Source organism: Pleurodeles waltl, chromosome 8 (assembly GCF_031143425.1).
Source record: "Pleurodeles waltl isolate 20211129_DDA chromosome 8, aPleWal1.hap1.20221129, whole genome shotgun sequence".
NCBI classification, from domain to species: Eukaryota; Metazoa; Chordata; class Amphibia; order Caudata; family Salamandridae; genus Pleurodeles; species Pleurodeles waltl.
Window position 1 is genome coordinate 854,866,772 of NC_090447.1, and position 26,521 is coordinate 854,893,292.

A 26,521-nucleotide genomic window follows, 5' to 3' on the forward strand; every position below is an offset into this window, starting at 1 on the left:
GATGAGGAAGAAGACATTGACAACTGGGACTCAGTCATCCAGCAATATTTCCAGTGAAACACAGGTGAGAATACATTCCTGCCTACTCAAGTACTTTTACACTTCTACCTCTATCCTGTCTGTCGATTTCACCCAGTGTATGGTCACTGAGTTGTCACTTTCCCTTATGGTTTCACAGGTGTGGGTCCCAATGTGTGTCATCTGCTTAGATTCCTCAGGGACTAGAGCTGTGTGACATACGTATGTTGACATTACTATTTCCTAAAAACTTTGTCACTGTAATTGCAAATACACTATTTCAAAATCACAGACAGACTCTAGATCTTTTGGTGCTTTAGGTGTGTTTATTTACATAAAACATATTGGAGGGGGAAGTTAAATGGTGAGGGGTGATGGCGGAGGAGTGTCCATGGCAGAGTCCAGTCTATTTGTCTCATAGGTGCATTGCCCATATGGGCATAGGAAGTGGAGCTAGGGCAGTTTCAATATGGACAGGGTGACAAAGTGGGAAAGTGGGTTGACAATCAGGGTGGTCTCATTTCTTGGCGGGGGTCTTGGCATCGTGCTCTGTCTTGTTCCTGGATCTAAGGGACTGTTTGCAGGGTGGTTCTCTGTCTGCAGGGGATGGGGTGCTGGTGTGGTGGTCCTGTGGCGGTGCCTCCTGTCTACTAGCGCCGGCGCAGGTGGTGGGCAGTTCATCGTCCATGCTAGTGTCAGGGGCCCCTTGTAGAGCCACAGTGTCCCTCCTGGTGTTGAGTAGTTCCTTCAGCACCCCTACGATGGTGCCCAGGGCGGAGCTGATGGTTCTGAGTTCCTCCATGAACCCCAAATACTGTTCCTCCTGCATGCGCTGGGTTTCCTGAAACTTGGCCAGTATCGTTGCCATCGTCTCCTGGGAGTGGTGGTATGCTCCCATGATGGAGGAGAGGGCCTCGCGGAGAGTGGGTTCCCTTGGCCTGTCCGCCCCCTGTTGCACAGCAGCCCTCCCAGTTCCCCTGTGTTCCTGGGCCTCCGTCCCCTGGACCGTGTGTCCACTACCACTGCCCCCAGGCCCCTGTTGTTGTTGGGGTGGTGGGTTATCCTGGGTTCCCTGTAGTGGTGGACACACAGCTGATTGATGTGTCCTGGGGACGGAGGTATGGGCCCGCTGGGTGGGTGCTGTGCTGGTGTTACCAGAGGAGGGAAGGTCTGTGGTGGTCTGTGCCTGTGTGAGGGGAACCGACTGTCCCGAGGCCCACAATGGTCCGGGCTGGTCATCTAGATCCAGTTGGACAGAGCTGCTGTCATCACTGTGGCCCTCTTCGGTGGGTGGGGTGGAGATGTCTGGACCCTCCTGTCTGGTGACGTTGGGTAGTGGTCCTGCAGGGGTGGAAAAGCATGATTATTGCATCTGTGTGTGTCATGGTGTGCAATGGGTGGGTGACCGTGTACCCCAGTGCTGGCATTCCTGTGTGGGGGCTTGTGTGATAACGGTTTAGGGGGGTGTATGGGTATGTGCAGTGGGCATGCTTTAGTGATGGGTGTCCATGCTTTGTTGTTGCATGCAGGGCTTGGTGTTGGGATGGGTGGTTTGTGATATTGGTACATTTGTGAGGAGTTGGAGTGATAGGGGTGGGGGCGAGGGTGGGGGTATGTGATAGCATGCAGGTAGGGTGGGGATGTAATAGTAAAGCTTTGACTTACCAGAGTCCATTCCTCCACCGACTCCTGCGAGGCCCTCAGGATGCAGAATCGCCAAGACCTGCTCCTCCCATGTTGTTAGTTGTGGGTGAGGAGGTTGGGGTCCGCCGCCAGTCTGCTGAACCGCCTGGTGGTGTCTTGAGACCACGGAACGCACCTTCCCCCATAGGTCGTTCAACCTCTTCCTGATGTCGTCCCGATTTCTTGGGTGTTGTCCCACTTCGTTGACCCTGTCGACTATTCTTCGCCATAGCTCCATCTTCCTTGCAATTGAGGTGTGCTGACCTGTGCTCCAAATAGCTGTGGCTCTACCCGGACGATTTCCTCCACCATGACCCTGAGCTCCTCCTCAGAGAACCCGGGGTGTCTTTGCCGTGCCATGGGGTGGTGTAGGTGATGTGTGGGGTGGTGTGTGTGGTGATAAGTGTGGTGATATGTAGTGGTGTGTGGTGTTTTGTGCGTGGAAGTTGTGTGGGTGATGGTGTTGTGTGCCTGTGGCTGCTAGTTTGTGGATGGTGGTGTCTCTCTCTGGCCTTCTCTCTGTAATAGTGATCGTAGGGGTTTGTGGGTGATGTGGGTGTGTGTTTTATAGTGGTGTGGGTGAGTGGGAGTGGTGTGTGTATGTGTATCAGGCTTTTACCGCCAATGTTGTAATGACCCCCTAAGTGTTTTAAATGCAGGAAAATAGGGCATTTTGCAAGAGTGTGCAGGATGGTTGTTGAACACAAATTCAAAAAGGCGGTGAACACAGTAAAAAGAAATGGAACGACGGATAGTAGTACTAGTGAGGAAGAATTGGAAGTTTTGGCTGTGGAAGATGGAACCACAGTGGTGTGCACTCAGCTTGGACACAGGGCCAAGGAATACAATCACCAGAGTGTGTTATTGAAGTGCACGGGAAACAGACACGCATGTGGGCGGACTCATGTTCACCATTTACCCTAATTGATGAACAAGAATGGGGAAATTTGAGAAACAACAAACTTAAACTCACTGACGTGTCACCGGAAGGGTATGGTGGAGGTAAAATACCTGTTTTAGGCTATTTTGAAGCAGATCTGGGATTTAAAGACCGGAAAACGCGAGCGAAAGTATATGTAGTAAATCAAGGATGATCATTGCTCGGATGGAGGGAGCAACGTGTATTGAATATGGTGTTGGATCTGAATCATCCTGAGCAAGTGTTATTAACAAAAGAAAGTGTAGAGAGAAAATGGGTGATGAAGTTCCCCGAGGTGTTTAAGGACAAGCTGGGTTGTCTCAAGGGTTTTGAACACCAGATCATTTTGAAAAGGAATGCAGTACCAAAGGTACATAAGGCACGGGTAGTACCAATATCACTAAGAATTAAATTAAAGGAAGAACTTCAGAGGTTATGTGATGAAGGTATAATCGAACCAACAGAAGCATCCGAATGGCTGAGTTCAATAGTAATAGCAAGGAAACCTGATGGTAGGATCCGCATGTGCGTGGACTTGAGGGATGTGAATGACAATATTTTGATTGATCGGTTTCCATTGCCAAGAATACATGAGATGTTGGCCAGTGTGAGAGGAGGGAAATATTTCACAACACTAGATTTATCGAGTGCGTATCACCAGGTGTGTCTGACGGAAGAGTCACGACATTTGACGTCTTTCATCACAACGGAGGGAGCATTTCAATTTGTGAGGATGCCTTTCGGCTTGGCATCTGCCTCAGCAGTATTCCAAAGGGTTATGCAAGGAATACTAAACAAAGTGCGGAACACATTGGTATTTCAGGATGATGTGCTGGTATGGGGAGAGAGAGAGCAGGCACATGATGAAATACTGGCAGAGGTATTAAAGAATTTGCAGGAAGCCGGGCTTACTATTAGCAGAAATAAGGGCAAATTCGGCGTGGAAGAAGTGGAGTATCTTGGATATACGTTGAATCACCAAGGTGTAAAACCTAAGCAGAAGTTAATAGATGCTATAGCAAAAGCTCCTGCACCACAAAACAAAGAGCAGCTGAGATCATTCTTGGGCTTAGCTGAGTATTACATGAAGTTTGTAGAATATTTTGCAGAAAAGGTACACGCGTTGAGGAACTTGATGAAGAAGGGATGCCATTTTAAATGCTCCAAGGAGTGTCAGGATGATTTGATGTGATTAAGAAAGCTATTGTTAAGGCCATCACACTTAAACCATATGATCCAGATGATGAGACGATAATTGTAGCAGATGCTAGCAATTACGGATTGGGAGCGGCATTGTTGCAAAGACATGAAGGAAGAGAAAGAGTGGTGGCGTTTGTGTCGCGAACGTTGAAGGGAGCGGAGCCAACATATTCGACGGTAGAAAAGGAGGCATTGGCATGCTGGTGGAGTGTACAGCATTTTCGTACATATGTGTGGGGCACGGAATTTGAATTCAGGACAGATCACAAACCTTTGATAGACATGTTCATTACTAAGGGGGCCAGCAAAGCAACTCCAAGAATAGCAAAATGGATGTATAGATTGCAGGAATATACATTTAAAATGAAATATGGACCGGGTATAAAGAACATTAACGCAGATTGCATGTCAAGGCTACCTGTGGATGATGATGAAGGATTTGTTGAGGATGAATGGGTGGTGGCAGACATCTCAGAAACCTGGAGAGCCATAGATCAGGAGGAATGGGTAACTGCTGTTCGGGAGGATGTGTTACTAAATAAGATTATAAAAGTATTACCGATGAGGGGTAAAATGGAGAAAAAACATATGGATGCAGAAATGAGTGAATTCAAGCAGGTATGGGAAGAGTTGTCGGTTATGGATGGAGTGCTGAGAAGAGGAGACAGATTGGTGGTACCGGAAAGATTAAAAGAGAGAGTGTGAAAGTTGATGCATGAAGGGCATGGGGGCATGTCTGCAATGAAAAAAAAGGTTAGTGCGGATTTCTGGTGGCCAGGTATGGACAAATATGTTGAAAGATATGTGAGGAATTGCATTGCCTGCACGTGTAGTGACAAGTCACATGTGTTATCGGAAACGATGATTAGTTCGCAAGAAATACCGGAGAGAGCATGGGAAAGGGTGGCTATAGACATATGTGGGCCATTTGTGTATTTGGGTTGCTAGGAGAGGTTTGCCATAGTCATGATGGACTATTATTCAAAGTGGCCTGAGGTGGCATTTGTGAGAGAGGTGAAGACAAGTAATGTTATTACAGTTTGTGAGGAAATGTTTAGAAGGGAAGGATGTCCATGAGAAATGGTCAGTGACAATGGACCACAATTCACTTCAAGTAAATTTATGAGTTTCCTCAAGAAGTGGGGAATTAAACATTGTAGGATACCAGTTTACCATCCTAGAGGAAATGGCATGATTGAGAGATTTAATCAAGTGCTGGGAGAGAATATTCAACTAGCCTTATACAACAACGTGTCTTGGAGGTCTCAAATTAGGGACATGCTGTGGAATTACAGGACAACACCACATAGTGTGACAGGCGAGTCTCCATTTGTACTATTGAAGGGGAGGAAGTCATACACTATAGCTGTGCCAGTGTGGATGGGAAGACATAAAGAAATAGTGGTTAATCATGAGCAAGTCAGGGACAAGGTAAAGACGTATCAGCAGCAATATGTGTCAAGACACAACAGTAAGATTATTAGAAAACTAAAGGTGTATAAGAAGGGCGAATGGGTAAGAGTGATGGTTGGTAACGCGGCAAGGAAAGGGGAATCCAAGTTGTCAGAGCCGATGAGCGTGTTAGACGTAAAAAGAAATTGAGTCAAGTTGTCAGATGGTAACTGGTGGAATGCAAGGAGGATAGTGAGATGTTCGGAGGTGGAAATAAATGAGTGGCTAAAGAAGAAAGGTGCGAATGAAGGGGATGAATTCAAGGGAATGGAACGGAATGAGATACGGTCAGGTGACAGGGAGGATGAAGTACGCTCAGAGAGGGAGAAAAATGTGTACAGAAGATCCAGTGCAAGAGTGAAGGAGCCGTTGAGGTTACTTAAAGATTTTGCGTGCAGTTAGTATGTGTATATAATAGGTTTTAAGTCTTGTTAGTAAGAGGAAATTATTTTTAGCAACAGGAAACGATTTTAGCATTGGGTTTTAGTTTTGTTAGTAAAAGTTAACATATTTATTATAGCATTGGGGATGTGTTGTATTTGATGTGTAATCTGGTTCTGGCTGTCTCCTGGCAACAGTGGGGATTCTGGAATGTGGGGCTTGGAAGAAAGGCGGTTGGAGTAGGAGACAGCCGGGCCAGGGTCGTTATACAATAAAGGCAAACTTGTTCTTGGAAAGGCAACTCTCACCGTGTGATGTTTGCAACTTAACATGCAGGAGATGGTATTTCTCCATATGAAAATACACATTGATATCAAATTTACACAGGCAGAATTTTTTACCTGATGAGAATTATGCATACGTACATTTTACGGTAATTAGGCCTATTGGAACTCTATGACAAGAATAGATTTCCAGAAGCACGTCTGAGAATCTTTGAGAATCCCATGAAACCTGGGCATTTCTCTTTAAGTTAGGAGTAATTCTACAAGAGAATATTTCTGACATTTCTCAAATATACTTATGACATATTTAAAAGCCCCTAGCTCCATTCCAGCGCCACATTAGCATAATCTTTTTACGTCAACGTGGCGTTGGAAAGCCAAAACCACCACGCCATAATTACAAAGTGGCACAATGGATGCATTGCACCACTTTGTAACCCTTTGTGCTAAATTATGCTTGCGCAAGGCATAATGTATGCAAAGGGAGTGATCCCCCTTAAGGAGGGCCAAAAATACGGTGTACCATTTTTATTGGCACTTTTAACGCCTGCTCAGAGCAGGTGTTAAAAGGAGGCTTTCATTGTTTACAGTGGGCACCTGTGTGCTTTGCAGGATAAGCATCAGAATAGACTAGCATAAAAAATTCTGATGCTAGACCCCTAACTACCTCCATGGGGTGCAGTATTTTAAAGACGGCACAGCCATGGTGGCATTAGGGGGGCGCTGAGGTTCACAAGAAAGGTTTTCTTAAATATGCCCCTCAGTGAATTTCGCCCCATACTGGGGCCATAGGGCTTATTTTCTGGCGACATATGTAAACAGTCACTAAAATAATGCTTACAAAATAATTTTCCTTAGTAAGTGATTTTTTTTTTTATTATCTGGCTTCTGGTAAATTTCATTTATTGTATTTGGGTCTTTGGACAGTAGTCTGGAAAGTTATAAAACTCATTTACTGCGCCACAAACAGCAAAAGCCCTGAAATCTCCTGACTCGTCCAACAGTACCCCTTCATTTAGTGCTGGATTGGTAATATAAATGGTTTTGGAGAAACGTATAAAGCTATCTTTGCAAAAAAAAACTCTGTTTGTTGGTGCCACCTAACAGATGTAGTACACCAGATAGACATGGAAGTTACCAACAGAGGATCAGGACACAGAACTCCTGTCCTTTTCATCAATATAAATTTCGCTACCTAAATATCTTCGTTGATAGCACGTGGTTGATCAAAAATGACCCTCCAAAGAACATATATGTTTTGTAATTGGAATACCTGTTCAGTGCCTATTAAAAGATCCAGCAAAAAGACAGCTTTGAATAGTTTGATACAAGCTGACAGAGGCATATTTTGTATCTTTTTGCAACATTGCTTGAACCCTTCATGTAAAAACACAATGCGTTTTTTCACGGTGAAGAGACTAAGGGACATATTTATAACCCATTTGCGCCAAAATTGCATAATTGTTTTAATGCAAATTCAGTGCAAAACTAGCTCCATATTTATATTTTGACATTAGACCAGTCTAAAGTTAAAATATTGGAATTTGCACAATGGCGTTCCCATCTAAAAAATTGTGCTAATCCCATTGCCCCATATTTATTCCTCCATGCTAAAATTATACACGGTGGGAGGAGGAGCTAAATAATGGTGCAAAGCTTGCTTTGCACCATTATTTAACGCCTGGGTCAGACTAGGCATTAATGGACCTGTGGACCCATTTCCATGGTTAAACACCATGGAATTGGTCCACAGGTGCCCTCCTCAAGCCCCTGGAACACTCCCACCCACACCAGAGGGACCCTGGAGGATGGGGGACCCCATCCCAGGTAGGTAGGGCAAGTATAGATAAGTAATTTTTTTTAATTTATTTTATTCATTTAAACTTGGGGCCCCCTGCATGGCACTGGGTGCAAAGGCCTTGCCCAGGGGACACTGGTCATTGGGGTGGTGGGCATGACGCCTGACTTTTCTAAGACAGGAGTCATGTGGTATGGATGGTTTTGCACCCAAAAATGACACTAGGCTGGTTAGAGTCATCTTTCTTTACTCTAACCAGCCTGATGTAATTTTTTGGTGAAAAACCCCCTTCTCCCACACCTCCAGCCCCACCCGGTTAACATCATTTTTTTTTACACTAGCCCACCCTTTGCACCGGCTTGCACCATTCCATAAATATGGCGCCGGCTGGTGCTCAGGAAAGGTGCAAGCCGGTGCTAAACTTTTTGGTGCAACACTGCGTTGGTGAAGTTTTGCAGCAAAAAGAATAAATATGCCCCTAGATACTTTTGAAAGAGCATTGCATGAACGCCGTTGGACCCCTTTTTATTTTCATTAAATCACTGTGTCACACATCACATAGCCCCCTCCCTTTAGTCGCAGGTAGTGGCTGACTACATCTATCTCATAAAATACAACGTGCCATACTCTAAGGTGCTGTGTTTGCAGGTGCTTCTGCAGCGAAATAAATTGGAAAATCTGTTTGAGAATGTACATTCTTTTATTTAAGATGCTGCATGTAAAACAGACATTGTCGTTTTCCATTAGGAGGGATTATGAACGTATTTGTGTCAATGATATCCCATAATCCGTTAGCAGTTCATTCTCTTATAATTACCTGGGAACATTAAGGCAGGATTTTACCATCTATTCCTTGTAACTAATATTTAGTGGCTGTGTAAAACATGACATATGATGAAGCATTCAGGACAGCATGTACTAAAGCGAGAAAAGGTATAAATCCAAGCCTGCCACATGCCCCATTTTCTAGCTTGATAGTTTGTTACCGAAGCATCAAGGCCATATAAACTTCCTCAATAAATATTGTTCATTTTGGAAAATTATGCTTTTGTGTAGCCTATAACACATCTGAAAATATTGAGGAACAGATTTAAGAGGGCCTAACGCCATTCCAATGCCACATTAGCATCATTTTTTTTTATACTAATGTGGCATTGGAAGGGCAAAAACGTCACGCCATATTTACAAAGTGGCACAATTCTTGCATTGCTCCACTGTGTGACCCCTTGTGCCACATTATCACTGCGCCAGGCATAATGTATGAAACGGGGCCATTCTGGCATTAGGGGGGCCAAAAAAATGGAGCAAAGAAATATAAGACATTTCTTTGCATCATTTTTATCTGCATTTTTAATGCCAGCTAAAAGCAGGCGTTAAAGGGAGGCTCCCATTGTTTTCAATGGGGCTCTGGGTGCTTTGCAGGATTAGCATAAACATTTTTTATGCTAATCCTGGAAAGCGATGTACTACCGTAAAAATTGATGATGCTAGTACCCTTGAATACCGCCATGTAGTGCTGTATTTTACATATGGCACACACATGGTGGCGTTAGGGAGCACTAGGTGGAGCAAGAAGAGTGGCGCTCCATGAGGTGCAGTGCCACTTTTGTTAAATCTGCCCCTGAGTCCTTCTTTGTTGTACAAAGCCATAAACTGAGTAATCAATAGAAAAGCCAGACTCACTCAAGATTTAAAGGAAAACAATGACTAAAAAACAGTTTCCTCTGTAGCAAATTTATCCAATACGAATGAAAGAGATTTACAATATTTGTACTTTTTAAATGCTGATCACTATATGCTGTGTAGAAGTCACTGATCCCTTAGCAGCAGGAGAAAGAGAAAAGGCTTAATGCTTTATATTGAGGGTCACTCCATTCTACAGAGCAGAATTAAGTGTGTCTTATGTAACTCCTATCTTTCACAGTAACATCTTCAAACTGAATTTCTGCCACCATGCTCAGAAATGGAAGAAGAAATTCTACCTCTGGGTTCTTGTTTGGATTGAGAATTGTTTCCCAGAAATCCATGAATTTTCCATTATCACCCAAGTCTAACTTAGCTCCTGAGCTACTACTGATATTTTTCTGAACATTAATGGGCTGCTAACTTTTGATAGAAATTTATTTTCAGTGTTAATGATCTGTAAGGAGTTGTTCACAAGGAGTCTTTTTCTTGAAGATCTTGTCATTGGCCCTACTAGCCTCAAATCTCAGTATTCTGAATTAGCAGTGTCATGGGTTGGTTGTTGCTTTTTTGGCTTTTCCAGTGCTTATTTTGTATGTGAATAGTATTTCTATGAGAACAAATAACACAAGGTAGGCCTGGTGGCAGGGTTGGGGGAGCTTCCAGTCCCTCAGGTAAATTAAACAAGGAATTTTGAAAAGTCACAATATTTTTAAATGTAAAAGCACACATAGCACCCGTAGCCTCTGGCACTGAAGGGGTCCCTTTATTGTGATGATGTGCACAATGTGCAAGAGCAGAATGCCATCACTTACAGTCAGGTAATCATTTGCCCTGTGCCCTATGCTTTGTGCTATGGTGGGTGGAAACAAAATATGAATTACACTACAGCTGGCCAATAGATGATGAGACTAGACTGAAAACACCTGTATGTTAGTATGTATGTTATCTATATTTTTAATATTAACAAAATGTCTTGGATAACACCAGATCTAAAAAGTACAGAACTTTTCTGTTCTTGAGAAAATTACACTTGGCAAAAGACAAAGGGGTCGATTATGACTTTGGGGTGCAGAAAAGCTAGTTCACTGAAGTCCCGACGGGTAGGTTGCCGCCAATGCGGCCACCTCCCCGTGGGCCCCATTTCGAGTTTTCCACCCACTGAACCCAGGAGGAAACGACCTACAGCCAGTGAAAGGCTGTAGTGCATAGGGTGCACCCATTGCAAAGTTCACTGTCTATGAAGCAGACAGTGAAGTTTGTGATGGGGCTGGCCAGGGGGGCCCTGCACTGCCTATGCAAAGTGCACCCATATCCTCCAGCAGTTTCATGGCGGTGCTACTGTTATGAAACCGCTGCAGTAGAGGGAGTTGTAATCCCCAGGGTAGCCCTGCTTGCAGCACTGCCCTGGCGGATTAGGACTGCCAGCACTGCCAGTCTGTCCTGTGGCAGTAAAGTGGCAGTGTTGGCGGTCCAGCCACAGCGCTGCTGCCGCAGTCATAATGTGGTGGTCAAAACACCACATTGGCGGTGGTCCGACTGCCATCGCGACTCTGGGGGTCTTAAGACTGCCAGGGTCGTAATGAGGGCCAAAGTGTTTTTCCACTTCATGCTTAACTCTTCAAGCTGCTGATTTTTACTGTTTGAGGAACAGCAGAAATAGTATATTCTAACAGTACCCAACAACTCAGACTGGTATATGTTTATTACCCTCATAACACAGAAGGACCTGTTAACCAGAACAACTACTGCCACTTCCTCTAAGGGCTGGTCCTTGGCAAATTCAACAGGAAAATCTGAACCAGGCAGTGGTGCTGGACCAATTTGAAGAGTGAGGGTGCTGCCAGCAGTGTTACATCCCTGATTTGTGAAAAATCCAATAGTCATACAAAACACAAGTGTAGGAAATAAGTCACTCCCATTTAACAGAAGAGTGGTAAGGGCGTGGTATGTAGTCAGTGGTGCATTTGGGAGCACACTGTTGCAAATCTATTACAAGAGCAAGGTGTAGTACTGCACCATCATTTACTGACAGCACATTTTCCATTTATGGCCTTAGAATTTGCACTGAGTTGCAGTCTTACTGATAAGTCTATATATAACACACAAACAATAACATGTATAAATATGTTTTCAACAAATATTTACCATTTGCACATCACCAAGTAAAGTGTATTGCTTTGTTTTGATCCTATCAAAATCTTTGTTTCAATCATTCTCCAGAATTACAAAAAAAGGCTTCATATGTGCTTTACTACCTGCTGATATATTTTGAACTACTTGTACTCAGTGGCAGCTGGCAGCAAAATAAATTGGAGGGGGCACAAAAAACTACAACATACATATATAAGATAACATACACACATAACATACATAACATACACACATAACATACATAACATACACACATAACATGCACACCAATATAAATATAAAATAAAAAACATACCTTACTCAGTGTCCTGCAGCACATTCTCATTCTGCAGCATGTCCTTGGAGTCCGGAGCCCACAGCCAACTTCCTCATCCAATCAATACACTGTTTTCAAGCTGTTAAACAGCATGAAAAAAGTGTCTTGATTGGCTGGAGAGGGCTGGCTACATGCTCCAAAAGGCACTGTATGCCTCTTCCTTCTCTCCAACCCAGCTGTCCAAGACAGCAGGGCTGGAGAGGTTTGAAATGCGTATGTCGGTTTGGTCGTAGCAAGGTACCTGGCCAAACCATCGTGCTCACTTCAAACAAAGGGACCACTCCTCGCTGCTGCCAATTATTGGCAGCAGACCATGACTGGCTTGAAAAAAGTTCCCCACAATGAGTTTCTGACAAACCCATTGTGTGGAGCTTACATCCTTAAATTTTGAAAATAAATAGCATTAATCTATAAAACCATAAACCCAATCTCTTGGGAACAGAACAAATGCTCTCCCAGCCCCAGGTCAACAAGATGGGGCTTAACAAATTTGAACCAGGGAAAAGTATGGGCTTTGCTTAAATTCATCACCTCCTCCACAGCAAACCTGTAAGGATGGAGCTCTTTCGTATGCCATAGGCAAACTCAGTATAGGAGTGGTCCTAGAGTCACCAGATTCCCCCACCCGCTTTAGCCCTAAATCAAAACATAAGTGAGTGATCGGGGTGCTCTAGGGTAAAAAGAAAAGTTCCCTTATAAAGATGTTTTCCTTAGCTATTAAAGCCCGGGTGTTTGAGTGACCTCATACTTCTGCCCCATATAGGGCAACAACCTGTGCCTTTGCCCTATAAATTTCAACTGCTGGAGAAAGGGGTTTCGGGATTGTCCCCTGGATCCTCTTGATAATAACAGAAGCAACATATCCCAACCCCACTCTACAATTTTCCATGTGGGACTTCCAGGATCTAGATTTATCAAATCTTATCCAAAGGTAATCAAAAGAATCAACCTGTTGTAACAGCTTCCCCTTCATGCTGAATATCCCTCTATGCGATCTATGCCAATTAAGAAACATACTTTTTGTTTTAGTGGTGTTAACCTCTAAGCCCTGATGCATCAGAAAAATCAGCAAACATATTTAAAAGATTCTGAAAGCCAATTGCAGTGCCAGAGATTAAGAGCGTATCGTCAGCAAATAACAATGCAGTGCCTGATGTTCCTGCCAACTTTGGGAAATCATGAACACATTCACACAAAAAGTCAACAACCCCATTTATCTATATAAGAAAACAGACGGTGCCAAAATGCAGCCCTTGCAATCTCCACAATGAACTGGAATCCATTCAGTGAGATCACCATCCATCCCCCATCTCACCTGGGCTGTGGTGGTTCCATGAAGTCTTATCAAGGTGTCCAATAGATTCTCTTCCATGCCCATATTGGCCAATGTGGTCCACAGTAGCTGCCTCAGCACCAAGTCAAAGGCAGCCCTTAGATCAACAAAGGCCAAATATAGGTGGTCCACTGCTTGCCTCAAATATTTTGACACAATAAGTTAAAACCTAAACACTTGGTCTACAGTGCTCACCCTTGACTTAAGCCCTGTCTGCAAGGGATAGAGAATCCAAATCTCATCTATTCCGGTCTTTAGTCTACCCAATACCTGACAGCAAAAGATCTTTGGTAGATGGTCGATTAGACTAATTGGATGGTAATTATTTGGGGCATTTCTGTCACCCATTTTGTACACTGGTATACTTACTGTATTAAACTAGGAGTCAGGAATAGCCCCCCAATATGTCAGATTCATACAATTCCCCAGGGATCCCATCTGGTCCAGGTGCTTTATCTGGAGGCATTTCACAAATAACTTGTAAGGTTTCCTTCAGTGAGAAGTGTAAAGTGTCCCCACCTAGACCAGTCCCAGGTGTCCCACTACCTACTAGTTCTGCCTCCTCGATCTCCGTTGAAAGTGGTGCATAAATTCTAGTAAAGTGCTCTACCTATTGCCAGGGCTATACTGCAAGTGCCAAAGGACTGTAAGATATTGTGTACCTATGGGCCAATATGTGCCAACAGGATTTAGAGTCTCTAGCATGAACAATGTCTACCAGCTCCATCCCGTTACCATCAGTCCATTCCTGCCTGGAAAATACCTGTTTGTAGTTTTTCCTTGCTAACTTAACCTTCTGCTGGTCCCCGTCCCTTAATATTATAACAAGCTTGCCCTTGACTTCCCGGCATTTCTTACTACACCAGTTAGGCAGATGCAGTTTTGGAACCTTCCCAACACTAGCTCTGCTACATAAGTCCTTTAGGGCATTAAACAGTACTACATGCTGGTCTGCTATAGTTGAATTGTCAATGGTGCTCAGTCTCATACACTTAATAAATGTGTTATGAATAGTGATCAACAACTTCCCATCTAAGCACACCTTTTCCCATTTGACCGTTCTCCTGTTATTACTTAACAATATAGGGCCAGATGTAGGTAAGTTTTCTTTTGCGACTTGCAATTTGCGAGTCATAGCGACTCGCAAATTGCAACTCGCAAACGTGCATGCAGAAAGGTGTCTCGGACACCTTCTGCGACTCGCTATGGGGTCGCAAAGACCCACCTCATGAATATTAATGAGGTGGGTAGCATTTTGCGACCCCATAGCGAGTCCATGCACTCACAGGGATGGTGGCCTGCTGGAGACAGCAGACCACCATGTCCGTGACTGCTTTTTTAATAAAGCAGTTTTTTTTTTCTTTTTGCAGCCCGTTTTCCTTAAAAGAAAACGAGCTGCAAAAAAAAAAAATCCGAAACCATTTGGTTTTGGGTTTTTCAGAGTAGGCAGTGGTCCATAGGACCACTGCCTGCTCTGAAAAAATATTTTTTGGGACATTCACAAAGGGGAAGGGGTCCCATGGGGACCCCTTCCCTTTTGTGAATGAGTTACCATCCACTTCAAGTGGATCGTAACTGCGAGTTGGTTTGCGACCGCATTCGCGGTCCCAAAGCAACTCAGCATGGCGATGCGGTCGCAAATAGGAAGGGAACACCCCTTCCTATTTGCGAGTCGCAGCCTCAAATTGCGAGTCGGTACCGACTCGCAATTTGTGGTTGTGCATCGCGTTTGGCCTTTTGCGCCTCGCAAACTGCGTTTTTCGCAGTTTGCGAGGTGCAAAAGGCTTCCTACATCTGGCCCATAGTTGCTTCTGAGCTAGATCCTCCAGAAGGACATAATCAATATTACTTGATATTGTCCCGCGGTTAAAGGTGAGGCAACACTTAATATCTGAGGGGAATCTCCCAATACATGCCTGTATCACGTGGTTTAGTGTTAGGGACAGAAGCTGAACAGCAGCCTGGAGCCAGGACGAAAGAGGCGCAGCTTCCAAGGTAGGAATGCCTCTAGCTAGATCCTCACCACCATAAACATCTTTCAACCCTTTCAATGGTTCGAAGGTGGTATTAAAGTCACCCGCCAATATTACTGGGTGGCTTTTCTTCTTAGTATGCAAACAGCAATCCAGTTTCACCAAGGTAGGTGACTCCCTATTAGGCTGTGTGGTGCGATTGTAAATATTGTATGTATTTATCCAGGCCCCACTTGTCTCCTCACAACCAAGCCCAAAATGTCTTGGCTATTTATGTTCAATGTTTTTATCTCCAAATCCAGGCAATTTTAAACCCAAATCATCAGTCCACTGGACGGCCGCCCCGCTTTAGAGGGTAGTGCCTCAATGTTATAGTTAGTGTATCCTAGTCTATGGATCAGATCTACATCCCACGTCTCTTGCATAAAAATTAAATCATATTTATTTATAAATCGTCCCCACTCCTGATCTACAACTTAATCTTTTAACCCAGCTACCTTCCAAGATAATAATACGATATGTTCCATTAGCACTGGAAAATCAACTTCACCCTGTCACCCAACCTTATCTTTGTATTCCGTTCTCGATACATTTTGATGGGCTAATAGCCCGGGGCAAGGAGTGGCATCCAAAGAGCTAAAGCAAGGAGGTGTCTGTACTAAGTCCCCGACCATACAACCAGATTCCATTTCCCTTTTGTCCCTCTGTTTCATATCAGGCTTCACAAAGAAGGTCCCACTCAAACATACCTCAGTATCTATCGCTTGCCCACTTATATGATTGCTACAGAGTCAGTCCTAGCCATTAAGGGAATGTTATACCAAGACTTCAACTCATTTTGACCTACTTTGAGAACCCTCCCTCATTCTTTCTTGGGATCTGGTCCTCCTTAAGTGGGAATTAAAAAAAACTCAGAGGGACAACCCTCATGACTGAGCAGTCTTTCTAGTTTAAGCATGTTCCCCCAGTAGATTAACCTCTCCGCTAGAGCTGGATACCTACAGCTGATTACCACACAATCCCCCCTTTTAGTTTTATCCAGTGGCCCTAACCACCGAATTCTTCTGATCATCAAAATGTTGCTATACTCAGGCAGCTTAAAGTCTGTATTCTGTACTAACCAGTGGCAAACTTTATTTTTTAACTCACACCAGGGCTTGCATTAGGAGCATTTATTAGGACTGTGATATATGGACAACAATTGGGTTGTACATGGGCGTTTTGCCCTACCGCCTGCCTTTTCCCCTTTCCTTGGCAGCGCCTCCTTATGGTTGCCAGAAACCACTAGAATTTGTGGTTCCAGCAGGATCCCCCTTGAGGTATAGATTCACCTTCTCCAGGTTCCGTACTGCCATTTTAAGGCCAAATGTGTTTCCCTCGGTATACGAGGGGGCTGCCTCTCAGACAGGTGAAAGGCTGGGGGGAACAATGAAGTGGTAGACAAATGGCGTTCAGCCAGTTCTATCTCTCTGCTTATAGCCCCTACGGCATGGTGCAAAAACCCATCGAAAGATGTTGAGATAGGTGTATGGGCTTTGTTAAAGTGCAGCTGGGATTTTCTGCTTTCCCATCTTTGCCAGGATGACAACAGTCAGACAACAGTCACTCACAGACTTACTATTCTGCAAACGAAGGCAGAAAGTATTTAAACCACCATACCTTGTTATCAGCATGGCCAAAAAGAGACCACAATAAAGAGAGTGGCCTAGCCACGCCTCTTCCAGGCAATGGACAGGCCTGGTCTTGGCCCAGGTGCATCCTGCCCAAGGGATCTACAAGAAACTTTATGCACCTGAAGGATGACTAAGTGTGGCTCATGCTGCAAGGGCTGCTGGTTCCTGAAGTCTTCAGGCCCGGGTTCCTGACAGTAAGTCTCCCGCACAGCGAGATCTGCAAGAAGCTTTATGCACCTCTTGGCATGTGAAGGGTGATGTGGTGCAGCTTATGCCGTAGGGACTGCTGGTTCCTGCAGTCTTCAGGCCCCGGTGCCCGACAGTAAGTCACCTGTGCAACTGAACCTGCAAAAAGCTTTATGCGCCTCCTGGTGCATGAAGGGTGACACAGGGTTGCTCCTGCTGCACGGGCTGCTGGTTCTTACAGTCTCCAGGCCCCCGGCATGACAGTAGGTCTCCCACACAGCAGGACCTGCAAGAAGCTTTATGCACCTCCTGGCATGTGAAGGTGACGGAGTGCGGTTCCTGCCGCAAGGGCTTCTGGTTCCTGCAGTCTTCAGGCCCCTGGTCCTGACAGCAAGTCTCCCTTGCAACGGGACCTTCAAGAAGCTTTATGCCCCTCTTGGCATGTGAATGGTGGTGTGGTGCAGCACCTGCTTGCAAGGGCTGCTCGTTCCTGCAGTCTTGAGGTCCCGACAGTAAGTCTCCTGTGCAGTGGGACCTGCAAGAAGCTTTATGTGCCTCCTGGTGCGTGAACGGTGACACGGAGAGGCTTCTGCTGCAAGGGCTTCTTATTCTTACAGTCTTCAGGCCCCCGGTCCCGACAGTAAGTCTCCCATACAGCGTGACCTGTAAGAATTCTTATGCACCTCCTAGCATGTGAAGGGTGACGCCGTGCATCTTCTGTCACAAGGGCAGCTGGTTCCTGCAGTCTTCAGGCCCCTGGTCCGACAGTAAATCTGCACAGCGGGAGCTTCAAGAAGCTTTATGCTCCTCTTGGCGCATGAAGGGTGACGCGATGCAGTTCCTGCCTCAAGGGCTGCTGGTTCCTGCAGTCTTCAGGCCCCCGGTCCTGATAGTAAGTCTTCCACGCAGCTGGTCCTGCAAAAAGCTTTATGCGCCTCCTGGTGGTGAAGGGTGACATGACGTGGCTCCTGCTGCAACGGCTGATGGTTCCTGCAGTTTTCAGGCCCTGGCCCCGACATTAAGGGGGTCATTCTGACCCTGGCGGTCCATGACCGCCAGGGCCACGAATGACGGAAGCACCGCCAACAGGCTGTCGGTGCTTCCAAGCCCCTTCTGACCGTGGCGGTAAAGCCGCGGTCAGAATACCGGGGCCGGCAGTTTCCCGCCGTTTTTGCCCCGGCTGGGCGAATCCGCCAGGGCAGCGCTGCAAGCAGCGCTGCCCTGGGGATTCTGACCCCCTTACTGCCAGCCTGTTTCTGGCGGTTTTCACCGCCAGGAAGAGGCTGGCGGTAAGGGGTGTCCTGGGGCCCCTGGGGGCCCCTGCACTGCCCATGCCACTGGCATGGGCAGTGCAGGGGCCCCCTAACAGGGCCCCATGAAGCTTTTCACTGTCTGCCTAGCAGACAGTGAAAAGAGCGACGGTGCAACTGCACCCGTCGCACCGCCGCAACACCGCCAGCTCCATTCGGAGCCGGCTCCTGTGTTGTGGCCCCATTCCCGCTGGGCCGGCCGGCGCTAACTTGGTTAGCGCCCGCCAGCCCAGCAGGAATGTCAGAATGAGGGAAGCGGTATTTTGGCCGCATGGCGGCCAAATGCCGGTTCCCGCCTGGCGGGCAGCTACCGCCGCCCGCCAGGGTTGGAATGAGGGCCTAAGTCTCCTGTGCAGAGAGACCTGCAAGAAGCTTTATGCACCTCCTGGTGCATGAAGGGTGATGCGGTGCGGCTCCTGGTTCCTGAAGACTTCAGGCCCCTGTTCCTGACAGCAAGTCTCCCGTGCAGCTGGACCTGCAAAAAGCTTTATGCTCCTCCTGGTGCATGAAGGGTGACACAGAGTGGCTCCTGTTGCAAGGGCTGCTGGCTCTTACAGTCTTCAGGCCCCGGGTCCCGACAATAAGCCTCCCATACACCGGGACATGCAAGAAGCTTTATGAACCTCCTGGCACATGAAGGGTGACACGGTGCATCTCCTGCCACAAGAGTTGCTGGTTCCTGCAGTCTAGAGGGTCCCAGTCCACACAGTAAGACTCCTGTGCAGCGGGACCTGCAAGAAGCTTTATGCACCTCTTGGCACATGAAGGATGATGCGGTGCAGCTCCTGCCTCAAGGGCTGCAGTATTCAGGCCCCTGGTCCTGACAGTAAGGGCCATATTTATACTCTGTTTGCGCTGGATTTGCGTCGTTTTTTTTTACGCAAATTCGGCGCAAAACGAACTCCATATTTATACTTTGGCGTTAGACGCATCTAGCGCCAAAGTTCATGGAGTTTGCATCATTTTTTTGCGTGGACACCTTCCTTGCGTTAATGATATGCAAGGTAGGCGTTCCCGTCTAAAAAATGACTCCCAGGCATGTGCGCCGTATTTATACTCCCGGGCAAAAATGACGCCCGGGAGTGGGCGGGTCAAAAAAAATGACGTCCAGCCGCTTTTGCGTCATTTTTTTGCGCCTGGTCAGGGCAGGTGTTAAGGGACCTGTGGGCTCGGAAGGAGCCCAGAGGTGCCCACCCATGCCCTCAGGGACACCCCCTGCCACCCTTGCCCACCCCAGGAGGATGCCCAAGGATGGAGGGACCCACCCCTGGGACATTAAGGTAAGTGCTGGTAAGTATTATTATTTTTTATTGTGGCATAGGGGGACCTGATTTGTGCCCCCCTACATGCCACTATGCCCATTGACCATGCCCTGGGCATGGCCATTGGACAAGGGGCATGGGCATGACTCCTGTCTTTGCTAAGACAGGAGTCATTTCAATGGGGGTTGGGAGTCAAAACAAACGGCGCAAATCGGGTTGAGGCGAAAATTTTGCCTCAGCCTGACTTGCCCCATTTTTTGACTCCCAAACTCCATTTTCCCCTACGCCGGCGCTGCCTGGTGTAAGTCATTTTTTTTTACGCATACCAGGCAGCTCCGCCGGCTAACGCCGGCTAACGTCATTGAATAAATACGGCGCCCGCATGGCGCTTCAGAGTGGCGTTAGCCGGCGTTAAATTTTTTGACACACAACTGCGTTGGCGCAGTTGTGCGTCAAAAAGTATAAATATGGCCCTAAGTCTCCTGCGCAGCTGGTCCTGCAAAAAGCTTTATCTGCCTCCTGGTGCGTGAAGGGTGACACGGAGTGGCTCCTGCTGCAAGGGCTACTGGTTCTTACAGACTTCAGACCCTGGTCCCGACAGTAAGCCTCTCGTATACCGGAACCAGCAAGAAGCTTTATGAACCTCCTGGCACATGAAGGGTGACGCGGTGCATCTCCTGCCACAAGGGATGCTGGTTCCTGCAGTATTCAGGCCCCTAGTCCTGACAGTAAATCTCCTCTACAGTGGCATCTGCAATAAGCTTTATACTCCTTTGGCACATGAAGGGGGACGCGGTGCAGCACTTGCCTCAAGGGCTGCTGGTTCCTTCAGACTTCAGGCCCCCAGCCCCTACAGTAAGTCTGCCAAGCTGGTAGACCTGCAAAAAGCTTTATGCACCCCCTGGCGCATGAAGGGTTATGCGGTGCAGCTCCTGCCGTAAGGGCTGCTGGTTCCTGCAGTCATTAGGCCCCCAGTCCTGACAGTAAGTCTCCCATGCAGAAGGACCTTCAAGAAGCTTTATGTGCCTCCTGGCATGTGAAGGGTGATGCAGTGAGGTTTCTGCTGCAAGGACTGCTGGTTCCTGCTGTCTTCAGGCTCCTGGTCCCGATAGTAAGTCTCCTGTGCAGCGGGACCTGCAAGAAGCTTTATGCACCTTCTGGGGCACGAAGGGTGATGCAGTGTGGCTCCTGCCGCAAGGGCTCCTGGTTCCTGAAGTCTTTAGTCCCCTGGTCCCGACAAGGAGTCTCCCACATAGTGGGACCTGCAAGAAGCTTTATGCACCTCCTGGCGCATGAAGGGTGATGCGGTGCAGCTCCTGCCGCAAGGGCTGCTGGTTCCTGTAGTCTTCAGTCCTGCGGTCCTGACAGTAAGTCTCCTGTGCAGCGGGACCTGCAAGAACCTTTATGCGCCTCCTTGCGTGTGAAGATTGATGCGGTGTGGCTCCTGTTGCAAGGGCTGTTGGTTCCTGTAGTCTTCAGGCTCCCAGACCTGGCAATAAGTCTATGTTTTTTCATTTAAATCCTTTGCAACCAGAAGCAGCACACATCTAAACACGGGGAGTCTGTGCTTTCAGCCTTGAATTGGGCTTCCTCAATTACAACTTTACAGCGAGCACTTCCGGCTCAAACCAGAACAGTTTCCAATAGGCATAATTTGGTGTGCTGTGAAATATATGTACAAAGGACACTCCAAAAGGAAATTACAACACCATTGGCAGGAGACAGGAAATGATAAGGCTGGAATGTGCACTGTGCTCACATCTGCTAGAATGTTCTCATTGTCGCATCAGGCCCTAAACACAATGTCATACCATCTGTGTTTCGGCCACCCCTTGGGGCAGAACCCACTAGAAACCAGGGATGATTATACTGTTTGTAATAATTTCAGGCAGCGACCCCTTAGGCAAGAGTCGCTGCCCTGGGGGCAATAACTTTTTATAGGTTTCGCCCCCCTCGGGGCTAGATCCTCCATGTTTTTGGCCGATCTCACCCCCGGGGGGGTTTGAAACCCACTAGGCCCCAGGGACTGTGTGTTGTGTGTGTGTATTTTGGGTCTTGGGGGCCCCCCTCGGGCAAGGGTCACTCCCCAAAGGGAGGAAATTAGTGTTGGCCATTTCTGTCCCCCTTGGGGGCAGATGGGCCTATTCTTTTAGGCCCATCTGCCCCCAAGGAGGGCAGAAGCCACCTATACACCCATGAGTTTTTTTTTGTTTCCCTTTGTTGTTTTGTGCAGGATGGCGCCCCCTTTGGCATGGGTCGCCCCACCCCCAAGGGAGCACAGAGCTGTTGGCCATTTCTGCCCCCCTTGGTCCCAGAATCCACTTAGGCACCAGGAATCTAGTGTGTGTGTTTTGTGTGGTGGGTGGCCGCTTTGGCAAGGGTCACCCCCCAAAGCAGGGCACATTACTGATGGCCATTTCTGCTCCCCTTGGGGGCAGATCAGCCTATTTTTTTTTAGGCTCATTAACCCCCAAGGGGAGCAGAAGCCACCAAGACGTCAGGGAATTGTTTTTTGTTCCCCTCAGTTTTGTTGTGCTGAGACGCCCCCTTCTACCCCTTTTGGCAAGGGTCACCCCTCCAAATTAGGCACAGAGCTGTTGGCCATTTTTTTTAGGCCCAGAATCCACTTAGGCACCAGGGATCTTGTGTGTGTGTTTTGTGGGGGGGGTACGGCCCATTTGGCAAGATTCACCCCCCAAAGGGGGGCACATTACTGATGGCTATTTCTGCCCCCTTGGGGGCATATCAGCCTATTTTTTTAGGCCCATCTGCCCCCAAGGGGGGTAGAAGCCACTTAGGCACCAGGGAAAATGTCGAAGTTCTTGGTGGCAAGGTGTCTGTCAACTGGCGAAGTATTTGTATTAGTGATTATAACAGTTTATTTCTTCTTTTTGTTCTAGTTCAAAGCTTTTGCTTCCTTTACTGTGGATCCTTGTGGTGTTGGCAGTAGTTGTCCTGTGGTTTGCATAGTTGCATGATTTAGGTAAGTAAAAGCAATTTACTCCAGAGGAGTATTGTTGACATGCATGAATGACATGTTTGTAGGTGGTGTACTAAATGCAGGATTGTGTGTGAAATTGTCCTTAGATTTGTGCACAATTATATTTATGTTGTCTTTTTTGTTATTAGTGGGATATCATTGGTTATTGCTGTGTCTGTGCAGAGTAGTTGCTGGTGAGTCTAGCTTTTTCAGGCAAGTGAGTGGTATAGATTTTTTAGTACATAACTCTTTGTGATAAAGAGACTGACTCTGCATCTGAGGCAGAGGAGGAAGTGAGAGATTCTGGCAGTGAGTTTTCTGTCCAAGAAGATTCTTCTGATGAGGAAGCCACTCTCAGTGCAGATGAAGGGTCTGTTTTATTGGAAGACATTGATGTGCCAAGAGTGCCAAACATGGAGCAGCCACAGTCACCTGCATTTACTGGTCTCCCAGGGTGTAGAGTCAATACGGAAAACTTTTGCCTGTCAATTTCTTTCACTTGTTTATGGACGATGCATTTTTGGAAGAGATTCTTAAGCAGACTAATTTGTATGCGGAGCAATATTTGAGGGACAGTGCTGCCAGACTTAGGCCTGAGTCTAGAGCTACCCAGTGGGTTCCCACAAATCTGAAAGAGATGAAAAAGTTTTTAGGTCTGACTTTTTTGATGGGGTTGATTAGAAAGCCGTCACTGGCTTCTTATTGGTCTACGAGTCCCTTGATGGCAACGGCTATATTTCCTGCAACTATGACTTGCAATCGCTAGTTACTTCTTCTTAGGATGCTGCATTTTGTTGACAATGCTTTAGCCTTGCCACAAGATCACCCTGGTTGGTTGTGACCATCTTTTTAAGATTAGGCCTGTCCTTGGTCATTTTGTAGATCGGTTTCCAGAGGTGTATGTTCCAGGCAAAGAGATAAGTGTGGACGAGTCTTTGGTCCTGTGCAAGGGGCGTTTGGTTTTTAAGCAGTACATTCCTAGCAAGAGGGCACGGTATGGAATTAAATTGTATATGCTGTCAGAAAGTAGTACAGGATACGTGTATAATTTCCGGGTCTACACTGGTAGGGATTCCAATGTTGACCCCCCTGGTTGTCCGCCCACTTTTGAAGCTAGCAAGAACATTTTGTGGGAACTTGGTAGACGACTGTTAAGAAAGGTCACCATTTGTACGTAGATAATTTCTACACTGGAGTGCAGTTGTTCAAGGAATTGTATAGGGCCAGATGTAGCAAACATTTGCGAGTCGCAAAAGGCCCAAATCGCTATTTGCGACCTCGCAAATTCCGAAATGGGATGCAAAAATCCCATCTCCGAAATGCAAATAGCGATGCGAGCCATTACTGACTTGCAAAATTTGCGACCTGATTTTGCGACCCGCAAATAGGAAGTTGCAAATTGCGAGTCGCAAACCATATGGAAAAGCCAGTCGCAAATTGCGACTAGTCGCAAAAAGACCATTTTGCACATCCAAATTACCAATGATTCAGAGCAGGTGGTAACCAGAAGCAAAGTATAAAAGGAGACCCAGAAGGCATCTGGGTGACTCAAAATGGCTGAACTGTACGTGATAGCATGGAGGAGGAGAGTCCAGGCTGCCCAGCAGAGGAGGAGGAGGAGGCAGAGACAGGAGAGGATATACCGAACCAGGCAGACACTATTTCAACAAACTGAGGAGGAGATATATGACAAATATAGACTGAGCAGTGCAGCAATTTTAGAATTAATTGAACTACTTAATCCTCAGCTTGAACGGCAGACAATGCGCGGCAGCGCCATCCCTACACATGTGTAAGTGCTATGCTCACTGCACCTCTTGGCCTCGGGTATCTATCAGGGGGTGATTGCTGTGGCAGGTGGGGTATCCCAAAGTTCACTCTCATGATTCTTCAGATCACTCCTAGATGCCATACTCACACACATGTTCAGATATATATACCTACCCAGGAATGAGGCAGAAATGAACAGCACCAAGTTGGACTTCTACAGAATTGCCAACTTTCCCCCATGTTATAGGGTGTGTGGACGGGACACATATACAAATCTGCCCTCCTTCAAATCTGGAATATGTGTTCCGCAATAGGAAATGTACTCACTCTCTCAACATCCAGGTGGTATGTGAGGCACATAATGTCATTACTGACATTGTAGCTAAATTTCCAGGGAGTACACATGACTCATACATATTCAGGCACAGTGGGATACACCAACGCCTAGAATGTGGGGAGTTTGGAGACGGATATCTATTAGGTATCGCTGACTACACCCTGAAGCCTTACATACAGGTCACTGTGGAAATCATTCATGCCCTGCTAAAATTGCTTATGTTTGTCAAACAGGTGACAGTGCATATGTCCTGAGACCATGGATACTTACCCTGTACCTAACACCTGGCAATGGGAACGAGAAGCGATATAACAGTGCACATCGGCGGACCAGAACTGTCATTGAGAGGACCTTTGGATTGTTAAAGGCAAGATTCAGGTGCCTCCACAAAAGTGCCCCAGAAACAGCATGCAAGATTGCCGCCACCTGTGCAATCCTACACAACATTGCCACCAGACGTGGCCTACATCTCACCCCTGAAGACACAGACACGGAGGATGAGGATCAAGAGCTACCACACCGGCAGCCTGGGGATAGAAGCATCGAAAATGAAGGCAGACAGAGACGGAACCACATTGCAACCCAATACTTTGGCAGGTACGTGGCAACTGTCATCACACTCACTAATGTCAGACACACATAGCCCAGTTGTGTAGTGAAACAAACAAAATCTTTATATTACTAAACTATATGGAAAACAAGCATTTGCAACGCAATAGGTCTCGCATTTTCTTGAGTTAGAGCTATTTGTGTTGTAAATTCATAACTGGACTTTTCTTGCCACATAAATTGGTCAACCCTGTCTCATCATTTTGTCTTTTCCTGCCATATAATTCCAGTGGCCCTGCATATAATTAAAGCACTTCCATTTAACTTATTCCTCTACTAGCAAAAAATGAAAATGTTGTTATTTAGCACCCTAATTTAAATCTGCAGTGCTAATTCCAGTATATTATCACTTTCACCACCCCACCATCAGAGTTATTGGCTGGCTAACACAATTCCTCAAAAAAAGACACAAAACAGTCACAAAGGAGAAATAAACTGAAAGGGTCAACCAAACATATCAAAAGTGTTCAAACAGTCATATTGTAATAAGGATGTTAATTTGGCCTGAATCATGGACATAATCGTAATAAGGAGAGATTAATAAAACATATGCGATTATCAGATAAACCTTTATCAGAAATAAACTATTGGCATTAGACTATAATGCTCAAAACACCATAGCAAACATGTCATGTGTAAGAAACATGGTCATGTAACCATATTGTTAGCCCCTAAAGGGCATAACCCCATTAAAAAACAGGTGAAAGTAATGCAGTGTAACCCTTTAATTAGCCCCTAGAGAGTGCAGTGATTTATATATTTTCAGGTCTAGCATGCCTATAGCAATGATATTACAAACAAAACCCTTAAAACTACTCTCAGCTATAAAACAAACGTTCCAGCCATGAAAGCACTTGGAAAGACACTGAATGTAAATTGTTTCTGCATTGATTTAGGTGCACTGCATTGTAAATTATAATGTTTTTACCTATGTTTTTTGTTTTGTAATGTAGTGGATGTATGTGGTGTGTAATGAGGTATGTGTGCTGTATTGGAATATTAGTGAGGCGGGATAGTGCTTGAGAGCGAGATAGATGGGGAAGAGAGAGTACAAGAGATAGAGACAGAGGGAGCAGTGGAAGGCATGTGGCGCGAGGGGAGGATGGGAGAGGTGGACCAGTGCAGAGCGTGAGGAGGTGCAGTTTGGTAGCATGTGGTAGTCGGCAGTGTAGACAGGAGCTAGGTAAAGTAAGAAAGGGA